Here is a 12,500-nt window from a genome sequence, read left to right as displayed (position 1 = left end):
AAAAAAAAAGAAAAAGAAAATCCCCCTTTTTTTTTTTTTTTTTTTGAGGATGCAAGAGACCTGGTAATGATCTCAGTAAATAGCAGCTTCATTCTTCTGGTCATTCTCATCTGAAACCTTGAAGTCACCCTTGACTGCCTTTTTCTCACACTCACACCTGAGCCTTCATCAAATCCTGTTGAGACTTATATTTTTCTTTCTTTCTTTTTTTGAAAAGGAGTCTTGCTCTGTCACCCAGGCTGGAGTGCAATGGCGCAATCTCAGCTCACTGCAAGCTCCGCCTCCCAGGTTCACACCATTCTCCTGCCTCAGCCTCCTGAGTAGCTGGGACTAGCCCACCACCGCGCTGGGCTAATTTTTTGTATTTTTAGTAGAGATGGGGTTTCACCTTGATAGCCAGGATGGCCTTGATCTCCTGACCTCGTAATCTGCCCACCTTGGCCTCCCCAAGAGTTGGGATTACAGGCATGAGCCACCGCGCCTGGCCGAGACTTATATTTTTCTATTTAAGTATTTCTGTAAGTGTTGAGTCTTCTCTCAACTTCTATTGAGCTAACAGAATTATAATTAAAAGCAAAGTCCTGGTTCTCATAATACTGTCTGAGATTTTGTTTGTTTGTTTGCTTTAGACAGAGTCTCTCGCTCTGTCCCTCAGGCTGGAGTGTAGTGGCTTGATCTTGGCTCACTGAAACCTCTGCCTTTTGGGCTCAAGCAATCCTTCCACCTCACCCTCCTGAGTAGCTGGGATTACAGGCATGCACCTCCATGCCTGGCTAATTTTTGTATTTTTTGTAGAGATAAGGTTTTGCTGTGTTGCCAGGTTGGTCTTGAACTCCCGGGCTCAAGCGATCTGCCCACCTTGGCCTCTCAAAGTGCTGGGATGACAGGCATGAGCTACTGTGTCTGGCCAGAACTTTATTTCTGTATATTGCTGAGTAATATTCCATTGTCCCAGATGGACATTTGGTTGTTACTACCTTTTGACTATTGTGAATAGAGCTGCTATGATGCTGGTGTACAAATATCTATTTGCAGTACTTCAGTTCTTTTGGGTATATCTCTAGGAGCGGAATTGAGGAGGTATGAGGGATTTCTATATTTAGCTTTTTGAGAAACTGCCAGATTATTTTCCGTAGTGGCTGCACCATTTTGCATTCCCACCAGCAATGTACAAGGATTCCAATTTCTCCACATACTTGCTGACATCTGTAGTTATATTTTTGCTTATAGCCACCTCAGTGAGTGTGAAGTGTGAAGTCTCTCTTTCTTCTCTCTCTCTCTTTTTTTTTTTTTTTTTTGAGATAGAGTCTCGCTTTGTTGTTCAGGCTGGAGTGCAGTGGCGTGATCTCAGTTCACTGCAACCTCTGCCTCCTGGGTTCAAGGGATTCTCCTGCCTCACCTTTCTGGGTAGCTGGGATTACAGGCATGAGCCACCACTCCTCACTAAGTTTTGTATTTTTAGTAGAGACGGGATTTTGCCATGTTGGTCAGGCTGGTCTCAAACTCCTGGCCTCAAGTGATCCTCCTGCCTTGGCCTCCCAAAGTGCTGGGATTACAGGTGTGAGCCACCATGCCTGGCCTCATTTTGGTTTTGATTTGCATTTATCTGATGGCTAATCATGTTGAACATCTTTTCATGTTCCAACATTAAAAAAAATGTTTTCTTCTTTTTTTTGTAGAGATGGGGTCTCACTACGTATGTTGCTCAGGCTGGTCTCAAACTCCTGGTCTCAATGGATCCTCCTGCCTTGGCCTCCTAAAGCACCGGGGTTACAGGTGCGGGCCGTTGCGTAACAGTTTTGAACAGGCATCTTGATTTAAAAACTAAATATTGCACCACTGTAGTAGTGTTGTGAACACTATAAAACATGTTTTCCAAACTGAAATTAAAAGGGGAAGCTATTAGCATGCAATAAACTCTTGAGTGTGTCAAACCACCCTAATACTGATACTAAGAATAGCCAATACTTCGAGGTATCTCTTGGAGCAAAGTTCGTGGTTAAGGGTTGTAGGTGGGTCCCTCACAACCTGGCTCCAGTTGTCCTTGCCAGTCTCCTCTGTAGCCATTTCCCACTCCCTACTTTATCCTGAAACCAGATTTTCTCAAGCTGCAGGGCCTTTGCCTCTGCAGTTTACTCTGCTTGGAATGTCCCTATTCCTACAGACGATTCCTCATACCCTGCTCTCCATACCAAGTCCAAGCGCCTTCTATGGGACATATTCCTGTCACTACTCCCCATATCCGGGCCCTTGCTCTGGCCCATTCCTAAACATCTATTCACCCATTCATCCCTCCATCCCTCCTTTCGTCCCTTCATCCATCTACCCATTCATCCACCTATTCCTCCATCCCTTCATTCATCCATCCAACCATCCACCCCTGCAGTCACTCATTTATCCCTCTATCCCTCCCTTCATCTGTTCATCCATTCATCCACCTACCCATTCATCATCCATCCCTCCATCCATTCGTTTATTCATCCATCCTCCACCCATTCATCCCTCCATCCATGCCCTTTCAATCCATCCACCCATCCATCCCTCGCGCGAGCACATCCATTCATCAGTCTACTCGTGTCATCCATGGCCATCCATCCTCCATCTCTCCATTCCTCATTCCATCATCCACCGCATCCACCCTCCAGCCCCTTCCTTGCATTCATCCATCGACCTATTCATCCTTCCATCCCTCCATCCATTCTTTTATTCATCCATCATCCATCCATCCATCCACCCATCCACCCCTCCATTCCTCCCTCCCTCCATTCATCCATCTACCCATCATCCCTTCATCCCTCCATTCATTCGTTTATTCATCCATCCTCCATCCATTCATCCCTCCATCCCTTCATATATCCACCCATCCATCCCTCCATGCATCCACCCATCCATCCCTCCATCCTCCCTCCATCCATTCATCCATCTACCCATTCATCCATCCATCCCTCCATTCCTTCATCCATCCATCTGTCCACTCATTCATCCCTCCATCCCTTCATCCATCCACCCATCCACCCATTTATCCCGGCCTCCCTCCTCCCTTCCTCCCTTCATTGAACACACAGGAGAGGGACGTCTGTGTTTGGCTCTGTGCTCCAATCCCCAGAGAGGAGCTTCTCAAGAGCAGGGTTTTGGGTTGAGCTTTCTCTGCTGCCCCGACATGGCTCAGCACAGTGCTGGCACAGAGGGCCAGCAGGAAGAGAGGAGCTCTTGTTGAATGTGCCTGATTTTGCAGGATGACTTTGTGAGCCAGTATTCATATTTCTGCAGTGAGGTCATATGTAGTTTGAGTTGCATGGGAAGGCCTCACAACGACAAACCTTTCATGCTTAGGCACCTGTGTTCATTCACTAATTCATTTATTCGTTTTTGAGCACTTAGGATATTCCAGGTGAAGACAAACTATCTTGTCCCTTGGGACCAGGGCAGGTTTCCCTGAGGTGGTAACACTGAGCTAAAATATGAAGGATGAATGGGAGGTGAATTGGCTGATGTGGGAAGGGAAGGGTGATGGAGGCCAAAGGGAACAGCGTAGGTGAGGACAGAGGGCTGTGTGGCGCATCCCTGGGTACCTGCACTCGTGGGGGACTTGTTTAATATCAAACATTAAAAGGCACTCACATTGAATGTATTTCTTCGTGTTTAAAACAAGAAGAAGCTGGGTGCAGTGGCTAACACCTATAATCTCAGCACTTTGGAAGGCTGAGGCAGGAGGATCACTTGAACCCAGGAGTTCGAGACCAGCCCTAGCAACATAGTGAGACTCTGACTCTAAAAAATGTAAATTAGCCAGGCCTGGTGGTGTGCACCCTCCCAGCTACTTGGGAGGCTGAAGTGGGAGAATTGCTTGAGTCCAGGAGTTTGAGGCTGCAGTGAGCTGTGATTGCACCACTGCGCTCCAGCCTGGGCAACAGAGCAAGACTCAGTTACGCACATAAAAAAAGTTAAAAAAGTAGAAAGGATCGTTATCTTTTTGCTTTTGAAATTATTGAGGTCCCATTAAACTCATATGCTTCTTGTGCATGTACAGGCAGTCTTGCCAACAGAGAACATCTAACCCACAAGTAACTTTCCAACGTGATGACACCGTGGGGGGAATTCTGGAACCAACCATGAATCCAGGTGACACCATGTCTAAGCTAAGTAGACATTTCCTTCAAGTGTTTGATTTTGATTTCGTAGCCTTGCTTTTACGTTGTCAAATATCAAAGTGTGTGATTTTACAGTTTTTTTTTCCTTCCAGGTCTTGAATGTTTTCAGCGGCCTCTGGAAAACCTGCAGGCACGGCCCTGGGAGGCTCTGGGTCCCTAGGAGCTCCCCTCCTAGGGTCATTCCGCGGCGTCCGGGGCATGACCATCGCGGGGCTCGTGTGGTACTCGCGCCCCCCAGCGTCTGGATTGAGAAACGCACCCTGTGAAGGTGGAGAACCAGCCCAGCCCCAAAGTGAGGTGGCAGTAAAACGAACCCATGGCCAAGGACTGGCTTAGTTAGCAGTAATTGTCTAAATGTGTTTTGTCTTGCTGGGCTGCCCCCTCTCCTGGTCGTTTGGCTAGGGAGAACAGGATTTTGTTTGGGCTTTTTCTTTTGCTTTTTTTGACTGTGCCCGTTGGCGTTTGCGGGTTGCCAGCTTCTTCAGGTCCAAGTCTGGGCTGTATGCGGCTAAAAACAATACAAAACAAAACACCAAAGAATTCACTTTTGTGTCATTCCTTGGGTCCTGAAATCCCCAGCTTGTCTGCCTTCTCTCCACCATTCAGAGTCTTGTATTTTTCTGTTATGATGCAATTTCCCAGTCACTTTTTATTAATTTTAATTGACAAAATTATAAATATGATGCATAGAACATGTTTTAACATAGGTATACAGTGTAAAATATCTAAATCAAGCTAATTTAACATATCTTTGACATACCCGTGACCGTACATCCATGCTTATCTTTTTCTGTGATAACACTTAAAATCTGCTCAGCAATTAAGTTTTTTATATTAAAAAAAAAGAGATGAGCTGTCATATCACCCAGGCTGGTCTCAAACTCCTGGCCTCAAGTGATCCCCCTCGGTCTCCCAGCATGCTAGGATTACAGGTGTGAGCCACTGCGCCCAGCCTACTCGGCATTTTTCAAGAATACATTGACTAGAGTCACCATGTTGAACAATTCCTCTTGCGCCCTTTAACCAACATCTGTTCAGTTCCTCCTCCCTCCCTCAGCCCCTAGAGCCACTATTCTACATGGGAGTTCAGCTTTTCAGATTCCACAAGTGAGACAGGAAGTATTTGTCTTTCTGTGCCTGACTTATTTCACTGAACGTCTTCCAAGTTCATCCACGTTGTAAACACAGCTTTCTTGTTTTTAAAGGCTGAATCATATTCAGAGTCTCATGTTTTTATGTACGATGTCTGGCCCAGGGTTTTAGTTGTGCCTCATGGGAGGAATGGTGAAAATTACGTGTACTTTGTCCATTTGAATTTAAGAAATGTACATGATGACATGATCACGTTTTGATCATGTGCATAGAATCACAACATATTTTGGTCAACAACTGCTTGTTTCCTTTGTTCTCCCTTCCTCCCTCTCCTCCTCCATGTCCAATCCTCTCCATCTTTCAAATTCAGGCTCACTCCTCTCACAGATTACTCCCAATTTCCCCCCTTTTATCTCTGTTGGTCATGTCTGGACTTGGGATAAACCCTTTCTGTCCACATGGGCCCTGTCTGCCTCCTCTCACTCCTGGTCTCAGTGTCATCATTCATTCATCAAACACTAAGCAACTCATTTTGGGGACACCCCTGAATCTGTGATCACTCGGAGTTGACCGGGCAAGAATATCGCCTTATGAAGCAGAGAGCGCAAGTGGGGGTGGGGGGTGGGAGTTAGTGGGGACCCAGGTGGCACAGAATTAAAATCCAAGGGCACCCAACGTCACCAGTCATGAGGAACAAGAAGCCACCGGGAGGGATTTCAAACCCAACACCCAAGGTAAGTGAAAAAAGTCTGGCAACAGCAACAGTTTTGGAGGTAGATAGAAACCCTCAGTGGTGGGAGATACATTGGTAAAATCACTGTGAAGAATGTGGAAATACTTGGAAATGTTGAAAACATCCAGATTCTGAAGCTTAGCCTGTCCCCACTTGGCTTTATACCCTAGTGAGCCCCATGGAACTTAAGGTCTGGGGCCAAATCCATTTTCTTAGATGGGTTAACTTAAGATGAGCCCTGGTCTGTGGGTAGATGGTCACGGGGGACCAGGTCAGTGGTGGCTTGGTCACTGCGGGGCCTGATCAGTGGGACCCAGTCTGCAGGGCTTGGTCAGCAGAACACGATCAATCTGGCTTAGTCAACAGGACCTAGTGAGTGGGGACCTGGTGAGTGGGGGCCTGGCCAGTGGGAGCCTGGTTAGTTGGGACCTAGTCAGTAAGGACCAGGTCATCTGGCTGCTGGGTGACCTCAGGCAGGGGGTTTATCCTAGAAGCCTCCTTTCTTCCATTTGTAGGGAAGATGAAATCAACTGCATCCCAGAGAGCTACTGGGAGGAGGAGAAGTGCATTGAATATGGCCCTGCTATGCAGATTTAGCACTGTACATACTGAGTCCCCTGCAAGGGAGGAGGTTTCACCCACTGCCCTGCCCTGCCTGCATCCCCAGGACCACCCTGCCTGAAGGCAGAGGCTGGGGCGCACCCGTGGATGCTCTGATGCTGATCACAGGCCCTGGGGTGACAGTGATGAGGACATGGGGGCACATGTGATTGGGGAAGCCAGGGCCGGCTGGAGGAGAGACACACGCACACACGTGCCCGGCCATATCCACCTGCCCTCAAGTGCACAGACGCATTGCACGCACACATGTCGACAGTTCAGGGGGCAGAGGACGCCATCTCTGGGTCCTGCTGACCCGTGCAGGGCCCCATTGTGATGTGTGCCATGAGCCCACAATGTCACCATTACCCAGTGCCCAGGTACCTGCCCGACTCTGTGTCGTAGAGCAGTTGGAGACACAGTGTGAGTGGGTCTGCTCACAGGACGCTTTTCTAGGTGAGAAGTACATCTCTGCACAGCTGCTTGGTCAGACTCAGGAGAGTGTGACATGCTCTCTTCCCTCCCTGCTGACTCGGGGACAGTCGCTACTGGGTGGGTGGCAGCTGCCCGAGGAGGGTCATCCTCGAGTGCTCACTGGGTGCCCATTCTGTGCTGACCGGGCAGACGGTCATCCTGTTCATCCTCACGGTGACTCCGTTCCAGGAACATGCCAGGAAGATCTCCAGCCCCGCTCCCCAGCACAGACCCGGACTGGCCCAAGGACAGCACCCTCACACTGTTCCCACGACCCTCTGCTTCAGTCTGGAGGGCCAGGCTGGGCCTGTTGCGCTGAGCAGGACACAGAGTCCTCCCAGACATGGAGCCTACCTTGACAAGACCCAGATCAAAGGCAGGAGTGTGGTGGGCACCTCCCCACCCAGGCCTCCCCCTGGCCATGGCCTCCTGTGAACAGCTGGAAGCCAGGGGTGGCTGCAAAAGGACCCAGTACCTCCCAGTGGGAGGTAGCTGTGGGGGAAACTGGGTGTGGGCACCCACCCCTTCCATGCTGCCTTCCTGCATTTACAGTACCTGGTGAGCCTGTCCCAGTCCAGCCTATAAGGATTGGTTCAGGAGCCGTTCTCCCAGGCCTGGGCCCTGGAGGACGATGCAGTTCTCACGCACTTTCGGGTCTGCATGAGGGAACTATGAGGAGACACTGGGACCTGCCACCCCTAGGGAGGCTCCAGCATCAGTTCTCCTTCTGAGTCACCCTCTGGGGCAGTCGATAGTAGAGGGGGCCTGGGTCCCTGCAACCCCACTACCTGGACCTACCTCCCAGACCTCTTCCTCCTCTACAGAGAAACTTCTACAAACAGACCTGCCGATTTTAAGGGGATGTGCTGAGTGCCCATGTACTGGACATGCTGCTCAAGACAGGCAGGGGTGCCCCCTGCACCTTTTACACTGTCTCCGGTCTGTGCCAGCTCCCTGCCCTGCCTGTGAGCATCAACAGATGCCAGGAGGATCAGGGTCCCCTCACTCCAGAGTGCCCCTTCAGGGATGCCAAGTGAACAGGAGAATCAGTGTTTCTGGCCCAGAGGATTTGGGAAGAGGACACGGGCAGGAGCCCTGGCCCAGGGCCAGAACCAAGAGTTCAGCCAGGCGTGGGAATGGTCCAGTCCTGGCATGGAGTGGACGACCCCAGAGAGCGGCTGTCCGGGGCCGTCTCACCCACTGTGGAGACAGGCCCCCGTGTGAGGTGGCAAGAGGGCCAGGTGACAGTGAGAGCTTCTTCCCACCCGAGCTCCGAATCAGGGCTGCATCCCAGACCGCCCAGCCCTGGGATGAGGACGTGAGGCAGGAAGCCCCGAGCCAGCCTGAACCCTGTGTTACCTGTCCCATGGGGGATACCCAGGCGGCTGCACACACCCCTTGCACTGGGATCTGCAACCTGCAAGGGTGTCCTCAGTGTCAGGCTAGAGTGGAGGACAGAGGGACCCCAAGGACTCCAGAGACCCAAATGTGCAGAACCCGGCCCTGCGAGGACATCTGATGGGCTTGGTGGAGAAGCTGGTTTCATCTGCATTCTCTTCAGCCAAACCTGAGGGATGGACCCCAGCACCCAGGGCTCTTTGGGTATTTCCCAGCATTGAGCCTGTCTGCAACGGGGATGGGCTGACCTTCCCTGGCCCACCACCCCAGCACCAGCAGCCCATGCAGGCGACTCCTCTGGAATGGGAGCCTGATCCCCCCCTACCCTGGCCTGGCCAGGCTGTCCCCGAGGCCGAGGCCCAGTGACATGTAAAGGGGGCTTCTGCAGTGCCCAGGGCAGAAGGTTGCTCTCTGGGAACCTCCAGGGCTCAGGGTGTGGCCATGCCATCCCCAGCTCAAGACAGACCTTGGGTTAACTGGCGGTACCTCTGGTAGAATTCCATGCCAAAGCTTCCAATGGAGTCGGATGGCGTTGGGGGCTTGTGGTTCCTGTGGTATGACCTTGAACAGGGATGCTGAGCTCCTGTCACTTCCACATCTGCCCCGGATAGGCTCAACAGCTTAATCAGGGCCCTGATACCAGAAACTACTGTGCCCTGTGATAACCAAGAGGCAGGTCCAGAGACATTTTTCTACACAATGGCACCTGCATCTGACTCCTCTGGGCGGGCAGTGACCAGCCTGGTGTGGAAGGAGTTAGGGCAGCACCTGGCTAGCTGCTCCACAGCCCTATATGGCTCTTGGGCCTTGGGAAGTCATCTTCAATAAGAACGCTGTTCACTCTAAGACTTCCCCAGAGGGGTGAGTGTGGCACCCCTGCAGCCCCAGCCATCAGTAGCATGCCTTGCGGCCTCTGACTCAACCTACGGGACAGAGCCCCGCCCTCAAGGCATAGTTCCCAGGACCAGAGGGGCCTGGCCTCAACCTGAGCCCTGGGAGGGGAGGGGAGCTAGAGGTGTCACGTGCCTCCACAGTGGCCAGGATGACCACGCAGGGGACACATGGCACTGTGGATTCAGTTGCTGTACCACTTGATGGCGGAGAATTTGAGAGTGATCTACGAGAACATGAAGTACTGAGCCCGCATAGCGAGCAGGACATCAAGGGCTGACTCGCAGGGGCTCATGGCCGCAGCAACCCTGGCCTTATATCTGCGGTGCAAGTGGTCTGCACCCCTGGACTGGCCCAGCACACCATGACTGCCCCTGTGCCTTGACCCACTGTGCCATGGCCATCGCACCACTCAGAGGCTTTGAGTCCCTGCCTGGTGCACTGCCGGCCTCCTTGAAGTTGCCTCTTGGCGCTTTCCAGCTGCTAGTGCAGCCACAGCAGATGCTACCACAGAGTGCCTTCCAGCAGCTGGTGCAGGCTTTCTAGGCGGTAGGGGTGTCCCGCAGCTGTGGCCTCAGCAGCTCCTTGGTGGCAACTAGGCCAGCCAGGGCAGTGATGATGATGGGGATGACAAGTGGGATGGCAGCTCCATGATAGTGGACGAGCTAGGTGCACTGGGCAGAGGTGCATCCCTGGAACTCGACAGCTCCTTGTGTCCCCACGTGGGCAGGAGCTCGGTCACTGTGAGCCACAACCTCAACCACTACTCTGCCTTTTCAAGTTGGGAAGGGAGGCCTTTGTGCTTGGCGAGGCATTAGGTTCTGTGAAGGATAGGGACACGCTGTGTGCATGGTGCTGTGGGTGCTGTGGCTCTATGGCCCCAAGTGGCAGGAGAAGCCCTACCCCTGCCCGTGCACCACCGGCGACACCACTCAGTAGAACAAGTTCAAGGGCATAAAGAGCTACCTCTCCTCCAAGCTGGTGCATGGTCGACAAGCCCTTGGACTGGCTAGATGCATGTCTAGTGAAATTCCCAGTCGTCTCCATGCTCCACCTGCTTAAGAACTGGGCCATAGGCTGCCTCCAGGAGGACTCCATCTCCATGCACAGGAAGAGCCTGATCTGTGGGATGAGCCACACGGCCGGCCGCCTGGTGCTGGCGCAGTGCCATGTCCTCCAGCACTTCCTGACGTGCCCCAGCAGCACTGCGAGGAGGCCTGGAAACAGGGCAAGAGGAAGGCTGAGAAGGGTGGCGTGGTGGGTGTCAGCTCCTTCCTGACCCTGAGCACTACCCCCACCACTGCCCTCGACCTGCAGGAGGTGGAGAGCCAGACGGATGGCTGGAGATGCTTCCCCAGGATGGTGGACCACAGCGCTGCTGCTCAGCCACAGGGCATGGAGCCCATGGCCAGGAGGTGAGGAGCTTCAAGGAGCATCAGCAGGTGGCCAGCCCTTCTGTGACCTCAGCCAGGCCTTGGAGTGGGCCCAGCGGGCCTCTGGGTGGTCCTGAACCAAGCCATCCCCTTCCCCGAGGTGCCTGTGACGCCATTGGCAAGCTCTTCCGGATTGGCCCAGGCAGGACCTGGACCCCGTCGTGGACCTGTTAGTGCCAGTCCCAGGGGCACGGGGCCAACTTCCCAGACATCCTCCACGTTCACAGGGAGCTCTTACCAGTGTCACGGGGAGCAGGCGACTCGTGGGAGGAGGGAAGATGGAGGTACGGGGCTGATGGCTTTCAGGAGCACAGAACACAAGTTCTTTGTGCGTTCTGACTGAAATTCACCATCTCTATCCAATTCCTGTACAGACTTGAGATCACAGATGTAGCACGTTTTACCACAACAGATATTTTTTCCAAAAAGCGACCCAGAATTCGGAACCAGCTCTTCACAAAGATGAGAGTGTTGAGTGACTGGACGCTGGGTTGGGGATTTTTTTTCCGATTCAAGGATAATTTCTACGGCAGAATAAAAACACCTGTCAAAGAGCCATGGCCAGCTATTCGTGGTGGTACAAGGATGGTTTTGTGCTCAACTGAGGCCAGTTGAATAGAGAATTACGTGGGAAATAAAGAGCGAACACGGCAATGGAGTAGAAACAGCACCACGTGTTGTAATTTCGTAGGCATCGGTACTGTGGAAGTTCCCTCCTTCCTTCTCTCCTTCCTGCTGTCTGAGCCTCCTCCCAGCATTGGGCATCCCCATGTCCTGAGCCTGTGCTGGGAGAGACACAAAGGACATAGTTGGCTGCGGTCCAGGGACTGGCACGGTCAGGGGAGCCTGGTGAAGTCAGAGTGGCCCCTGAGGACCAGTCCTGGGATGACCGGGTCCAACTGACCAGGCCCCTCCTGACCAGGGCCCCATCCACTGGGCCTTCCGTGGCCTGGCTCTCACTGAATGGGACCCGATGACCAGGTCTCCACCGATCTGGTCTCCCACTGACCAATCCCCAGTATCCAGGCCACACTGACCAACACTGCTGACTAAGTTTTCATTGACCAGGCCCCCGATGACCAGGTCTTACTGACTGGGCTCCTCCTGACTAGAAGCCTGCTGACCAGGATGTCACTGCCCAGGCCCCACTGACAGCCGCTCCCCACCCCTCCCCCACCTCTGCCAGGCCCCCATGGATTAGGTCCAATGATCAGGCAGCCACTGGCCAGGGTTGCACTGACCAGGTTCCTACTGATCAGTCACCTGCCGACCAGGCCCCTGAAGACCAGGTTCACACTCACCAGATACAAGGCCCCACTGACTAGGCTCCCATTCACCAAGCCCTCACTGACTCGGTGACTAAGTTCCCCGATGAGGCCCTCACCACCTGGACCCCACTAACTAGGCCTCATCAATGAGATTTTCACAGACCAGACCCCGCTACCCAGGACCCCAGTGACCAGGCCTCACTATCCAGGACCCACTGATGGCTTAGGCCTCCACTGACCAGACCCTCACTGACTGGGCCCAACTGACCAGGTCCTTAACTGACAAGGTTCTGACTGGCCAGGTCCTTAACTGACAAGGTTCTGACTGGCCAGGTCCTTAGTTGATGAGGTTCTGACTGGCCAGGTCCTTAGTTGATGAGGTTCTGACTGGCCAGGTCCTTAATGACCAGACCTTTACTGACTAAGCCTCACTACCCAGGAATCCCACTGACTGGGTCCA

The 12,500-nt window shown here is 52.6% G+C and overlaps 1 pseudogene; it reads right to left on the bottom strand.

Annotated features, from left to right (window-relative positions):
* Nucleotides 1–9,881: 9,881 nt before the first annotated feature.
* LOC108543263 (uncharacterized) lies at nucleotides 9,882–11,543 on the bottom strand (annotated as a pseudogene).
* Nucleotides 11,544–12,500: the final 957 nt, after the last annotated feature.

This window comes from Rhinopithecus bieti, unplaced genomic scaffold (assembly GCF_001698545.2).
Source record: "Rhinopithecus bieti isolate Rb0 unplaced genomic scaffold, ASM169854v2 scaffold_23826, whole genome shotgun sequence".
NCBI classification, from domain to species: Eukaryota; Metazoa; Chordata; class Mammalia; order Primates; family Cercopithecidae; genus Rhinopithecus; species Rhinopithecus bieti.
This window is presented reverse-complemented; position numbering and strand designations above follow the sequence as displayed.